Source organism: Bos indicus, chromosome 16, assembly GCF_029378745.1.
Source record: "Bos indicus isolate NIAB-ARS_2022 breed Sahiwal x Tharparkar chromosome 16, NIAB-ARS_B.indTharparkar_mat_pri_1.0, whole genome shotgun sequence".
Lineage (NCBI taxonomy): Eukaryota > Metazoa > Chordata > Mammalia > Artiodactyla > Bovidae > Bos > Bos indicus.
In genome coordinates, this window is record NC_091775.1 from 602,967 (window position 1) to 619,308 (window position 16,342).

The window sequence follows — 16,342 nt, forward strand, 5'->3', positions numbered from 1 at the left end:
TTAAAAAGCAGAGACAACACTTTGCTGACAAAGGTTAGTATAAACAAAGCTATGGTTTTTTCAATAGTTATGTATGGATGTGAGAGTTGGATCTTAAAGAAAGCTGAGCATCAAACAATTGATGCTTTTGAACTGTGGTGTCGGAGAAGACTATTGAGAGTCCTCTGGACAGCAAGGAAATCAACCAGTCCATCCTAAAGGAAATCAGTCCTAAATATTCATTGGAAGGACTAATGCTGAGGCTGAAGCTCCAATATTTTTGCCACCTGATGGGAAGAGATGATTCATTGGAAATGACCCTAACGCTGGGAAAGATTGAAGGCAGGAGGAGAAGGGGACAACAGAGGGTGAGATGGTTGGATGGTATCACTGATTCTATGGACATGAGTTTGAGCAAACCCCAAGAGATGGTGAAGGACAGGAAAACCTGGCATCCTGCAGTCCATGGGGTCACAAAGAGTTGGCATGACTTAGCAACTGCACAACAACAACATAGTTTATCAAAGTCAGATATTTCTTAAAATAAATTCTATGTGGGAACTTCCCTGGGGGTCCAGTGGTTAAGACCCTGCACTTCCACCGCAGAGGGGGAGGGTTCCACTTGGTGCCCTTGGTGTGGGTTAAGATCCCACATACCACATGGCAAGCAAATAAATAAATAAATAGAATTAAAATCATAAAAATAAATAAATAAATTCTATAAATGATGTTTAGGAGCAAAGAGTATTAAAATGACTTAAAACTTGCAATTTTTTATTTTTCACCTATACTCACTTTATATTATCTAATTTTCACTGCATGTTATTATAGATTTGACATATTATCACATATATCCTGACCTAATAGCCTTATAATATGAAACAGAAATTGAAGCCCAGAGGGAATAATATTCTGCAATTCTGTAGACATTGTTTCTTTACTTCCATAGAAATACCTCAAAAAATATATTCCTGAATACAGCACAATGAAACAAATTTGTCTTAAAATATAACACTAAGTAGTCTCTCAGATGTTATGGCTTGTTTATGTTAAAGTGACACTTGAAAACTCACAAAACAATGACATATGGCTCCTAGGTTTCTGGGAGGACTGGTGGATCATACAAGTCCCATTTCTAAACCAAGGAGGGATCCAGCAGTGACCGAGAGCAGAGGGGCAACTAAGAAGTCCTGTCACACTGGGAGGGTGTCTGTTTTAGTTACATCACATGGACTCAAACAGAATCAATGTTGGGGTGAAGAGAAAGTGATGTGGGGGACCACTTCGTTGCAGTTTCAGGAAGGAATAGGAAGTAAAGAAAGTGGTGTCCTTTGACATTGTACAACCTGACAGTTTTGAGGAGGTGATCTCTGCATTATCCATCTCTTGTAGTATTTTATCACACGTGTGAATCATTGCTGTATACTTCTGAGCACAGGTTGCTACTTGTTCTTTAGACACCTCATGCATTGGAGAAGGAAATGGCAACCCACTCTATTGTTCTTGCCTGTAGAATCCCAGGGACAGGGGAGCCTGGTGGGCTTCCGTCTATGGGGTCGCACAGAGTCGGACACGACTGAAGTGACTTACCAGCAGCAGCAAGTGATAAATATTCTTCCTAAATGTACTATAATCATGTATATTACCTCTACAACTTCAGTCTTAATGCAGTTAATTTAATTGTCACAGATGTGTAAAGGCAAAATGTAAGCAAACAAGAAAAGATGTGCAAGACATGTACCAGTTTATGCATTCCAGTAATTCAGTAAGTTTCATATTTCTTCTGAGCTCTAACTTGGAATACATACAAAACAAATTACTTTCAGTTATTTTTGTTTATGTCTTCATATTGTTTACTGTTATAGTATTTCCCCTGGATGTCTATAAAGCTAGAATATCCTTCAGACAAAATTCAATTAAATTAATAATTTTCATAAAAGAGATTTCTGTTACAATTATTAATGCTTTTCCTTAGTGTATTCTCTTCTTTATGTGATGACTTCAATATGAGAATACCAAATGTACTTCTGTGGCAGATATTGACAAGAAAAATCTCAAAAACCCTATGTAATTGTGAAAAGTATTTCAGCATGTATGTATAAGATGATGATATATTTGTGGTCATTAATAATTTATTTCCATTCTCTATTTCTCTGGTGTATATTTGGAGGGAGTGAAGTCAATCATCATCACCATAACCTGATTTCTTTCCAGACATATTTTTCTCAGATGCTTCTCTTTCTCTAAGAATACCATGTTTCCTCAGGCTACACTCTGTTTAGACAGAACCCCATCTTATCTTCACAAACCTGACTGCCCATCCAGGCCATGAGGACTAATTCTCCCTAAATCTGTAACATGGATAGCAGCATGCTACTAACAATTGAATAACATAAATTGCCAACCCTAAAGACTTCACCAGAAAATTACTAGAGCTAATCAATGAATATAATAAAGTTGCAGGATATAAAATCAACACATAGAAATCCCTTGCATTCCTATACACTAATAATGAGAAAATAGAAAGAGAAATTAAGGAAACAATTCCATTCACCATTGCAATGAAAAGAATAAAATATTTAGGAATATATCTACCTAAAGAAATTAAAGACCTATGTATAGAAAACTGTAAAACACTGGTGAAAAAAATCAAAGAGGACACTAATAGATGGAGAAATATACCATGTTCATGGATTGGAAGAATCAATATAGTAAAAATGAGTATACTACCCAAAACAATCTATAGATTCAATGCAATCCCTATCAAGCTACCAACGGTATTTTTCAGAGCTAGAACAAAAAATTTCACAATTTTTATGGAAAACAAAAAACCTCGAATAGCCAAAGCAATCTTGAGAAAGAAGAATGGAACTGGTGGAATCAACCTGCCTGACTTCAGGCTCTACTACAAAGCCACAGTCATCAAGACAGTATGGTACTGGCACAAAGACAGAAATATAGATCAATGGAACAAAATAGAAAGCCCAGAGATAAATCCATGCAACTATGGACACCTTCTCTTTGACAAAGGAGGCAAGAATATACAATGGAGAAAAGACAATCTCTGTAACAAGTGGTGCTGGGAAAACTGGTCAACCAAACTTTCTAACACCATACACAAAAGCAAACTCAAAATGGATTAAAGATCTAAACCTAAGACCAGAAACTATAAAACTCTTAGAGGAGAACATAAGCAAAACACTCTCCGACATAGATCACAACAGGATCCTCTATGACCCACCTCCCAGAATATTGGAAATAAAAGCAAAAATAAACAAATGGGACCTAATTAAACTTAAAACCTTCTGCACAACAAAGGAAACTATAAGCAAGGTGAAAAGACAGCCTTCAGGATGGGAGAAAATAATAGCAAATGAAGCAGCTGACAAACAACTAATCTCAAAAATATATAAGCAACTCCTGCAGTTCAATTCCAGAAAAATAAACGATCCAATCAAAAAATGGGCCAAAGAACTAAACAGACATTTCTCCAAAGAAGACATACAGAGGGCTAACAAACACATGAAAAGATGCTCAACATCACTCATTATCAGAGAAATGCAAATCAAAACCACTATGAGGCACCATCTCACACCAGTCAGAATGGCTGCAATCCAAAAGTCTACAAGCAATAAATGCTGGAGAGGGTGTGGGAAAAAGGGAACCCTCTTACACTGTTGGTGGGAATGCAAACTAGTACAGCCACTATGGAGAACAGTGTGGGGATTTCTTAAAAACTGGAAACAGAACTGCCTTATGACCCAGAAATCCCACTCCTGGGCATACACACCGAGGAAATCGGAGTTGAAAGAGACACGTGTACCCCAATGTTCATCACAGCACTGTTTATAATAGCCAGGACATGGAAGCAACCTAGATGTCCATCAGCAGATGAATGGATAAGAAAGCGGTGGTACATATACACAATGGAGTATTACTCAGCCATTAAAAAGAATACATTTGAATCAGTTCTAATGAGGTGGATGAAACTGGAGCCTATTACACAGAGTGAAGTAAGCCATAAGGTAAAACACCAATACAGTATACTAACCCATATATATATGGAATTTAGAAAGATAGTAACGATAACCCTATATGCGAGACAGCAAAAGAGACACAGATGTATAGAACAGTCTTTTGAACTCTGTGGGAGAGGGAAAGGGTGGGATGATTTGGGGGAATTGCATTGAAACATGTATAATATCATATAAGAAATGAATTGCCAGTCCAGGTTCGATACAGAATGCTTGGGGCTGGTGCACTGGGATGACCCAGAGGGATGGTATGGGGAGGGAGGTGGGAGGGGGGTTCAGGAGGGGGACCACGTGTACCCCAGTTGCAGATTCATGTTGATGTATGGCAGAACCAATACAATATTGTTAAGTAATTAGCCTCCAATAAACAGAAAAGTTAAGTAGCATGGCCAGGTCACACAGCTAATAAAAGGGTGAACCAGGATCTGAAACATAAGCTTTATGCGTTTTTCCATATTTTGAGATAATAAAAATCTAGCTTAAGAAAGAAGAAAAGTAGGAGATGGTAATTTTCATTGTTGAATTCATTAGATTACAATCATTAACCTTAAAAATATGCTACACTTAAAGATATAGCAATTATAAAATCTACATATACATAAATTTTATAACACAGATTAATAATAGGTAATATATGCACTTTCTTAGAAATGGTCAAGAACTGAATTTGTTCCTTATAAGGCTCCAATCTTGATTCAGACCTCTATTGTTTAATGCAAAAGCAACATAAGTCCCCAAAATAAATTTTCTGAGGGGAAAAAGAGTTGCCTTCCTATTCCTACTCCCGACTGAGGAAACTTAAACCCTCCTTACAGGACCCTCAGCAACATCTGTCAAGTTGGAAGATCTCAAACAGCCCAACCATGGACAGGGTGAGGCCTAATCAATTAGAAGGAAATCACTGCAGTGGTAAGTCATAAAGGCAACCATTCTTTTCTGGAAAAGGAATTCAGAGCTGGCTCACATAGAGCTGTCTATGATGCTGATCTCTTTTTGAGCCTGGCTACTCACATTGGTCTTGCTGGCATTTATAATTCTTCATCTCCATTACTTGGTTCATGTCTTGCTGCCTGATACCTTTCCAATGTTGCTGCAGATGACTTTCATCCCCGTAGCCTACTTAGGCAGGGCTTCACAGATTAGGAAACTGAAGCACAAGGAGGTTAAGTAACTTGCCAAGGCATATGGCTAGTCAGTAGTGAAGCTCAGATTCAAGCCCAACCAGGCCAGCAGCAAAGATCATACCCTCAACCTCCACATAGAATCACTTCCATGAATAAAGGTCTACAAGGCTTAAACACTGCATAGAAGCAGGCAGAAAGAGCCATACTGTGTAACTGAGAGTTCTGGAGCAGATATGGTGGCTATTGATGAGAGCACAATACAATTACAAAAGTAATCCTCAAAATTCTCCAAGCCAGGCTTCAACAGTATGTGAACCGTGAACTTCCCGACATTCAAGCTGGATTTCGAAAAGGCAGAGGAACCAGAGATCAAATTGCCAACATCCTTTGGATCATCAAAAAAAGCAAGAGAGTTCCAGAAAAACATCTGCTTCATTGACTATGCCAAAACCTTTGATTGTGTGGACCACAACAAACTGTGGAAAATTCTGAAAAAGATGGGAATACCAGACCACCTGGCCTACCTCTTGAGAAATCTGTATGCAGGTCAAGAAGCAACAGTCAGAACTGGACATGGAACAACAAACTGGTTCCAAATAGGGAAAGGAGTATGTCAAGGCTTTGTATTGTCACCCTGCTTATTTAACTTATATGCAGAGTACATCATGAGAAACGCTCGGCTGGATGAAGCACAAGCTGGAATCAAGATTACTGGGAGAAATATCAATAACCTCAGATATGCAGATGACACCACCCTTGTGGCAGAAAGTGAAGAGGAACTAAAGAGCCTCTTGATGAAAGTGAAAGAAGAGAGTGAAAAAAATTGGCTTAAAACTCAACATTCAGAAAACTAAGATTATGGCATCTGGTCCCATCACTTCATGGCAAATAGATGGGGAAACAGTGGAAACAGTAACAGACTTTATTTTCTTGGGCTCCAAAATCACTGCAGATGGTGACTGCAGCTGTGAAATTAAAAGACGCTTGCTCCTTGGAAGAAAAGCTATGACCAACCTAGAGAGCATATTAAAAAGCAGAGACATTACTTTGCCAACCAAGGTTCGTCTAGTCAAAGCTATGGTTTTTCCAGTAGTCATGTATGGATGTGAGAGTTGGACTATAAAGAAAGCTGAGTGCCTTAGAATTGATGCTTTTGAACTGTGGTGTAGGAGAAGACTCTTGAGAATCCCTTGGACTGCAAGGGGATCCAACCAGTCCATCCTAAAGGAAATCAGTCCTGAATATTCATTGGAAGGACTGATGCTGAAAATGAAACTTCATTCTTTGGCCACCTGATGTGAAAAACTGACTCATTTGAAAAGACCCTGATGCTGGGAAAGATTGAGGGCAGGAGGAGAAGGGGATGACAGAGGATGAGATGGTTGGATGGCATCACTGACTCAACGGACCTGAGTTTGAGTAAACTTTGGGAGTTGGTGATGGACAGGGAGGCCTGACATGCTGCAGTGCATGGGGTTGCAAAGAGTTGGACACGACTGAGCAACTGAACTGATAAGAGCACACCATGAAAGGAGCAAATGGCCAGTTGGTCACATTTCTATAAAGAAAGAATCTCCTCTTGGAGACCAGTGTGCTTCAAAAGGAGTCCTTCTTCCTTTTCTTATGCTCTTCCCTGGGAGAACTACCAGCATTTCCTTTGATTATGCAACCTTCCTTTATTTTTATTTCCAAGAATCACCAACATCTAAATTTTAAATAGGATTGTCAAGTTTAGGTTAATTTTTAAGTATTAATGTTGCCAAGGATAGGAAGGCATGCTTGTTTTCCCATTTTGTCACCAACACTGTAATTACTATTACTATGAATACTACAATAATAAATAAACAGTAGAGGCATTTATGGGGGAGATAAAAACTTGATTCTGCATTCAAAGTACCTTGACAACATGACAGGTGTCTCTCTGAGCAAAATCAATCCACAGGAAAAGTGCAGCAAAGTCAGGGGAGGGCACAAACAAGAGGGAAGGAATCATGTTTCTAGGAGGAACACTACACTCCTGCAGGTCAGTCTCTGCATGTAGATCCTGACTGCAAATCAAACCATACCTGAGAAACAGAAGCCAAGGGTGAGCTATCCAAAATTTATAGCTATTATAAACATGCCAACAGTATTCAAATAGAGAAATTTCCTGTGAAAAACAAAATGCAAATCTATGCTCTCCTAAGCTCAAAGAAATAAAGACTATTTACTTTTGGACTCTGTGGGAGAGGGAGAGAGTGGGATGATTTGGGAGAATGGCATTGAAACATGTATAATATCATATGTGAAATGAGTCGCCAGTCCAGGTTCGATGCATGATGTTGGATGCTTGGGGCTGGTGCACTGGGACGACCCAGAGGGATGGCATGGGGAGGGACAAAATAAAAATGGCATGGGGACACACAAAATAAAATAAAATAAAATGCAAGACTTTGGAGACAAACAACTGAGATAAAAAATCTGTATCTAAACAAACTTCCTTGATGCCAATGATGTCCCTAAACATAATACTGTATAGGTAACTATCTATTTAAAATTTAAAAATAAAATTTAGATTTAGTAAATATTCATATAGTTTTCTATAAAGTATGTCAATTCACACTTCCACTATGACTTTTCAATGTGAATCATCTGGGTTTTCCACATCTAGTGTTAGCCGCTCAGACGTGCCCGACTCTTCAGTTCTATGGATTGTAGCCCACCAGGATCTTCTGTCCATGGAATTCTCCAGGCAAGGATACTGGAGTGGGATGCTATTCCCTTTTCCAGAGCATCTTCCTGACCCAGGGAATGAACCCAGGTCTGTTGCAGGCATATTCTTTACCATCTCAGTCACCAGGGAAGCCCTTCCACATCTTAAAGAACACTTATTGTTGTCTGTCTTTTCAATCCTTGTCCATTGTGTAGAATATCTGATTCCCTGATGACACAAAAGCTGGAAATAAACTTACATGAATATCCCTTTTAACGAAATGTCTCTTAAAGTCAAAATTCTGTAAAGGTCAGTTAATTGGGCTTGATTGATGGGATTGGGCCTCCTGTAACCCACTGGACTAGAGATGTAATTTTTTCCATCCATTGGTATATATGTGTGTATTCAGTGCAGTGCAGTTCAGTCGCTCAGTCCGACTCTTTGTGACCCCATGAACTGAAGCACGCCAGGCCTCCCTGTCCATCACCATCTCCCGGAGTTCACTCAAACTCACTTCCATTGAGTCGGTGATGCCATCCAGCCATCTCATCCTCTGTCATCTCCTTTTCCTCCTGCACCCAGTCCCTCCCATCATCAGAGTCTTTTCCAGTGAGTCAACTCTTCACATGAGGTGGCCAAAGTACTGGAGTTTCAGCTTTAGCACCATTACTTCCAATGAACACCCAGGACTGATCTCCTTTAGGATGGACTGGTTGGATCTCCTTGCAGTCCAAGGGACTCTCAAGAGTCTTCTCCAACACCACAGTTCAAAAGCATCAATTCTTTGGTGCTCAGCCTTCTTCACAGTCCAACTCTCACATCCATACATAACCACAGGAAAAACCATAGCCTTGACTAGATGAACCTTTGTTGGCAAAGTAATGTCTCTGCTTTTGAATATGCTATCTAGGTTGGTCATAACTTTCCTTCCAAGGAGTAAGTGGCTTAATTTCATGGCTGCAATCTCCATCTGCAGTGATTTTGGAGCCCAGAAAATAAAGTCTGTTACTGTTTCCACTGTTTCCCCATCTATTTGCCATGAAGTGATGGGACCAGATGCCATGATCTTCATTTTCGGAATGTTGAGCTTTAAGCCAACTTTTTCACTCTCCTCTTTCACTTTCATGAAGAGGAAAGTTCCTCTTCACTTTCTGCCATAAGGGTGGTGTCATCTGCATATCTGAGCTTATTGATATTTCTCCCGGCAATCTTGATTCCAGCTTGTGTTTCTTCCAGCCGAGCGTTTCTCATGATGTACTCTGAATATAGGTTAAATAAACAGGGTGACAATATACAGCCTTGACAAACTCCTTTTCCTATTTGGAGCCAGTCTGCTGTTCCATGTCCAGTTCTAACTGTTGCTTCTAACCTGCATACAGGTTTCTCAAAAGGCAGGTCGGGTGGTCTGGTATTCCCATCTCTTTCAGAATTTGCCACAGTTTATTGTGATCCACACAGTCAAAGGCTTTGGCATAGTCAATAAAGCAGAAATAGATGTTTTTCTGGAACTCTTTTGCTTTTTCGATGATCCAGTGGATGTTGGCAATTTGATATCTGGTTTCTCTGCCTTTTCTAAAACCAGCTTGAACATCTGGAAGTTCATGGTTCACGTATTGCTGAAGCCTGACTTGGAGAATTTTGAGCATTACTTTACTAGCGTATGAGATGAGTGCAATTGTGCGGTAGTTTGAGCATTCTTTGTCATTGCCTTTCTTTAGGATTGGAATGAAAACTGACCTTTTCCAGTCCTGTGGCCACTTCTGAGTTTTCCAAATTTGCTGGCATATTGAGTGCAGCACCTTCACAGCATCATCTTTCAGGATTTGGAAGAGCTCAACTGGAATTCCATCACCTCCACTAGCTTTGTTCATAGTGATGCTTTCTAAGGCCCACTTGACTTCACATTCCAGGATGTCTGGCTCTAGGTGAGTCATCACACCATCGTGATTATCTTGGTCGTGAAGATCTTTTTTGTACAGTTCTTCTGTGTATTCTTGCCACCTCTTCTTAATATCTTCTGCTTCTGTTAGGTCCATACCGTTTCTCTCCTTTATTGAGCCCATCTTTGCATGAAATATTCCCTTGGTGTCTCTAATTTTCTTGAAGAGATCTCTAGTCTTTCCCATTCTGTTGTTTTCCACTATTTCCTTTGCATTGATCCCTGAGGAAGGCTTTCTTATCTCTTCTTGTGGTTCTTTGGAACTCTGCATTCAGATGCGTATACCTTTCCTTTTCTCCTTTGCTTTTCGCTTCTCTTCTTTTCACAGCTATTTGTAAGGCCTCCCCAGATAGCCATTTTGCTTTTTTGCATTTTCTTTCCAAGGGGATGGTCTTGAGCCCTGTCTCCTGTAAAATGTCATGAACCTTCTTCCATAGTTTATCAGGCACTCTATCTATCAGATCTAGCCCCTTAAATCTATTTTTCACTTCTACTGTATAATCATAAGGGATTTGATTTAGGTCATATCTGAATGGTATAGTAGTTTTCCCTACTTTCTTCAATTTCAGTCTGAATTTGGCAATAAGGAGTTCATGATCTGAGCCACAGTCAGCTCCTGGTCTTGTTTTTGCTGACTGTATAGAGCCTCTCCATCTTTGGCTGCAAAGAATATAATCAATCTGATTTCGGTGTTGACCATCTAGTGATGTCCATGTGTAGTCTTCTCTTGTGTTGTTGGAAGAGGGTGTTTGCTATGACCAGTGCGTTCTTTTGGCAAAACTCTATTAGTCTTTGCCCTGCTTCATTCCGTATTCCAAGGCCAAATTTGCCATATATGTGTGTGACACGTATATGGTTCTCTCTCTCTCTCTTTCTCTCTCTCTCTCTCTAGAGAGAGAATCCCATCCCTCTAAAATCATCCTAAATAGAAATTATTGATAAAGGCATATCAATATAGATACAGCACGTGGTAGCTGGAATGTTCAGTAGTGATTATTGCATTCATAACTCTCTTTTGACCAGTGGAAAATGAGGCCCATGGAGGTAGTGATTTGTTGAAGGTGACAGTTACTGTAAATTGAGTGTTCATACAGACACAATGCTGTTGAAACTGCTTCTCTAGTTCATAGCTTATTTCTAGAGAGGTTTTCAAGCTAAGTTAAATTTGCTGCCTCTGAAGAAAGAATCACATACTTATCAAATCAATAAGAGCTGTTACAATTTTGATTCAACAAACTCTGCTAACTAACTTTCTACCAGTATGAGCTCATGGCTTCTATCATTCTGTATATGACCTAACCACCCTCCCTGGTTATGCTTATTTGTGGGGATACCAATTGCAGAGTAGAAAGAAAGAACTGTGAGAAAAGAATTGACCTAAGTTACAATCTCATTACACACGGCTACTGAAGGAGGCCATGCAATGGGAGTCAGAGATGGTAAATTAAGCCTAAAATTGTTGGGATGATACCTTAATGAGAGGCTGACAAATAATGAAGAGAGGAAATTGGACTGGACAATATAAAGAAAGTGTTAAACCTAAAGTTGAGGTTAAGTGGTCAGGGAGAGGGTTAACTAGCAAGAGAGAAGAAAGCCTTCAATAATGAAAATGTATGCTGTGTAATAAATTACATCAGAGTTGCATTTATTGCAGTGGAAACTATCTTTAACAGTAGTTTTTTCAGAGGAAGGGATAATTTAGAAGGTTGGAATCAACATAAACACACTACTAGGTATAAAGTAGATAATCCACAAGATCTTACTCTATAGTATAGGGAAGTCAATACTCTGCAATAACCTATATGGGATAATAATCTGAAAAAGAATAGATACATGGACTTGTATTACAAATCACTTTTCTGTACAACTGAAACTAAGACAAAATGTTAATCAACTCTAACCCAATATAAAATAGAAATTAAAAGTAAAATTTTGCCAATACAGATCACTGTGAAGGTAAGGTGTGGGCAATGCTGGCTTTCGGTGGGGAAGAATGGAATAGTAGCCTTATGATGAGAATCAAGTATCTTGTCCTAAATATGGAACAGGAAATGTCCTAAGTGTACGAGTTCATCACAAAAGATAGACATTGTTTCCTTTGCAGCTAAATGTGCCATTTCAACCATGGCCCTTGGGGCAGGACCAGAGAATTACATAAGAAAAGTACTCTGGGATTTATTAGCCAAATTACTTCTTGGCAAGGTGCAACCAGAGAATTGCATCATTAGGGTTGTTTCAGGCATTTGAACTGATTTGGGAATGGTGTGTCCAACATAGATCACTGTGAAGAGACCTCTGCTCAACTCGGACAATGAATGAATGCAGGGTCCTGAAAAACCAGTCCTAAGGGCAAAGAATTCCAAACATGATATGATGATGGGATGTGTGGTGAGATCTGAAACCCTGGATGACCTGCCTCTGAAGTGGATAAAGATGGATCCTGAAGACGCCACTCATGGCCTGGTGCTGTGAATTTTTGCCATCTCTTTTCAGGGCTCGTTCCTGAGGGAGTTATGAAGCTTTATATGATTGTGTAACCTTATGTAAAACAGATAGCGAGTTGAAGGCTGCTGTACAGCACAGGGAGTTCAATGTGGTACCCTGCGGTGACCTAGAGGGGTGCGGTGCCAGAGCGGAGGGTCGGGGCTGGGGGGATACATGCACACACATAGGTGATTTGTTTAATGCACAGCAGAACTAACACAACATTGTAAAACAACTGTACCCCAACTTAAAAAAAAAGTCCAGATTGAATACTCACCTCTCTCACATCTTAATCATTATGTTAAAACAAAAATAAACAGAAGCAAATACAAAAAACCCTGGTTTCCTTATCATATGTAAAGGCATTAATACAGTGTCATTAGATAAAAAGTTAAAGGAACAAAGTAAAGTATATCTTTTTTTCCTTAAACATACAGTGGGTAGATGGTAAAGAATCCATCTGCAATGAAGGAGACTAGGGTTCAATCTCTGGCTAGAAAGATCTCCTGAAGAAGGAAATCCAGTATTCTTGTCTGGAGAATTACATGGACAGAAGAACCTCGTGGGCTATAGTCCATGGGCTCAGCAAAAGTCACACACTACTGAGTGACTAAGCACTTCAGCACCTTATATGTAAATCATGGCCAGAGAATCCAATTTTACATAACACAAATAAGCTTATTTTTAATAGGCATGGCTATATTTAATAGGTTTTTAACAAAGTACATTGAATGTGGAAGGGGTTTGGACAATAATTAAGAGGTACTGATATATAAAATATACTGAGAAAAAAATCCATTATTTGAAGTTATAAAAGAAAATAGGTGGGTCATGGAGAAAGCAAGGGAATTTCCAAAAAAAACATCTGCTTCTGCTTCACTGGCGGTGCTATAGTCTTTGTGTGGATTACAAAAATCTGTGGAAAAATCTTAGAAATGATGGTGTTTTGCCAAAAGTTTTTTGTTTTTTGTTTTATTGCCAAAAGTTTTCATTTCCTTCTCAGGTTCAAAGGATTTGTTAACAAAGTAACCCGCTCGTTATATACAAATACATAATGCAGATATTTAATAGACAATTATCTAGCTTACTTTCAAGATACTAACATTAATAGAGCAAAGGATACATCACCAAACTGGGTTTTGACCAACATCCAGACTTAAACAGCGCTGGGAGGTTCCATGTCACGGACATCTGGAGTCCCAACTGGGAAAAGGTCCCAGGAAGTACCTCCACTCTGCTCTGTGGGTGAGACTTCAAAGACTGTCCTGATTTTGACTTATAATCCCAGGACAGACTCAAACGGATACATTCATCAATCTGGGACCAAATTGCAAGCCTGGTTTCAAGATAATGCTGTTGGCTTTGCCATGGAAAACTTGGAACATGGCAAAGCCTGGGGCTTGGTTGGCCAGGACCCCTCCAGGGGCTTGGTTGGCCAGGACCCCTCCAGGGGCTCAACTATCTCAGGATTCCTCCCCCATCTTATCTATGGGGCTGCAAGTCTTGCAGTCACAGCGGTCACTCCCAGTCAGGGCAGTGCCCAGGTAGGTTAGAAGCAAGGTCACAGGCCTGCTCTGCTTTGTCTCTGAAGCCTAAACAAGACTATTTATTTACTTTCTTTAACAGATGGGAGTACCAGTATTCATGTACTGTCTCCTGAGAAAATTGCATATGAGTCAAGAAGCAACAGTTAGAACTGGACATAGAACAAATGACTGGTTCAAAATTGGGAAAGGGGTATGACAAGGCTGTATATTGTCATCCTGTTTATTTAATTTATATGCAGAATACACCATAAGAAATGCTGGGCTGGATAAATCACAAGCTGGAATCAAATTTGCCAGGAGAAATATCAACAACCTTAGATGTGCAGATGATACCACTTTGATGGCAGAAAGTGAAGAGGAACTAAAGAGCTTCTTGATGAAGGTGAAAGAGGAGGGTGAAAAAGCTGGCTTACAACTCAACATTCAAAACACTAAGATCATGGTTCACTCACTAAGTTGTGTCTAACTCTTTGCAGCCCCATAGACTGCAGCACACCAGGCTTCCCTGTCTTTCATCATCTCCCAGAGTTTTCTCAAACTCATGTCTATTGAGTCAGAAATGCCATCCAGCCATCTCATTCTCTCTTGTACCCTTTTCCTCCTGCCATCAGTCATTCCCAAATTCAAGGTCTTTCCCAAACATTTGGCTCTTTGGATCAGGTAACCAACATATTGGAGCTTCAGCTTTAGCATCAATCTTTCCGATGAATATTCAGGGTTGATTTCTTTTAATATTGACTGGTTTGATCTCCTTGCTGTTAAAGGAACTCTCAAGAGTCTTCTCCAATACCACAGTTCGAAAACATCAATTCTTTGGACTCAGCCTTCTTTATGGTACAATTCTTACCTCTGTACATGACGACTGGAAAAGCCATATTTTGATGACTACTACTAAAATTCTGTTTAGAATAAAAGTTCCAGTACATGCCACAGATACACAGGGAGCCAATATCAATCATTGCAAATATAAACAATTCTAAACATTACCTTGTGTTTGTTTCTTATCTTCCTGTATACCAATACTTAAAATGAAAACTTTCTCTTTCATTTAAAAGATAGCAATTGGCCTTTTTCTTTTTTTTTTTTTTTAAATATTAACTGAGGTAATGGCTCACTGGTAAAGAATCAGCCTAATAATGCAAATGATGCAGGTTTAACCCCTTGGTAGGGAAGATCCCCTGGAGAAGGAAATGGTAACCCACGCCAGTATTCTTGCCTGGGAAATCCCATGGACAGAGGAGCCTGGTGGGCTACAATAGAGTCAGACACAACTTTGTGACTAAAAACAATGACAGCAAAAGGCAAATGCTAGGAACACCTCAAGAGGTGGAGTTGTCTTTTCCAGTGACCTTTAAAGAAGACCCAGATTCTTCATCCCCCAACTTCTAATCATGAGTTTCTGTACATCTGTGAATAGCACCATATCTGGTCTCTGCAATATTGGCAAGATAGAACATCCACAGGATGATAACCAGTCTCTGAAGTGTAATAGCAATCTAGTACACATGATTCTATGATTACTTAGTGATATTATTGGGGCAGAAGTATAAGGAATAGACTATTCATGAAATTCTGTCAATCCCTGTGATCCCTGTGTCTGTTATTCAACTGAGTCTGGAGGTACAAAACAGAGACATATTTCTTTTACACTGAGTACACATGTGTGCTAAGTCACTTCAGTTGTGCCTGACTCTTAATGACCCCATGAACTAAAGCCCACCAGGCTTGACTGTCGATGGGATTCTCCAGGCAAGAATACTAGAGTGGGTTGCCATGCCCTCCTCCAGGGAATCTTCCCCATTAAGGGATCAAGCCCACATCTCATTTCCCCTGCATTGGCAGGTAGGTTCTTTACCATGTGGAAGGCACAGTAAATATACTAGAATAAAGTGAAATAAAGGGAGGGGTTCTTTCTAGTGTATTTGGTAAATTTACAAGGACTCCTTTGCTTAATAATACAAGGGGTCCTCATTCATTTATTCAGTAAGTGTTTTTGAATGGCATTCTGAAGCTCAGAAATATAAATATCAAAATAGATAATGGGTGAACAAGAAAGGAAAGGAACTTGCATCTATCGAGGTTTTAATTACAACACATGGTTTTATGTTTATTCTTATTTATTTATGAATTTATTTTGTATATGAAAGTATTTATTCACTGCCTCTACAATTTTACATGCTATTTTACTCACTAATATTCTCTTATTGCTGAGCACCTTTATTAAACCTATTGTTTAAAAAATGTACTGGAATCATAGGATGGTAAGTTGAATTGACATAGGTGGAGGGATAGCTTGGTGAATGCTATCTCACAGGAGGCTTACCCAAGGAAAGAGGTTTAAAAAAGATCCTCTCTGCAAAACAGCATATTGCTCCCCTTTCTTAGTCTGGAGACAAATTAAGATCACCAATGACTACTTTCAACACTCAATTTATGCACAAAGGTAACTAATGGGTAATATCCAGAAGACTGTAATGATGAGACTACAAGAATCTATCAGTACCTGAACTTCAGCTCTCAGAATCTTTACATATGTAGTTTTG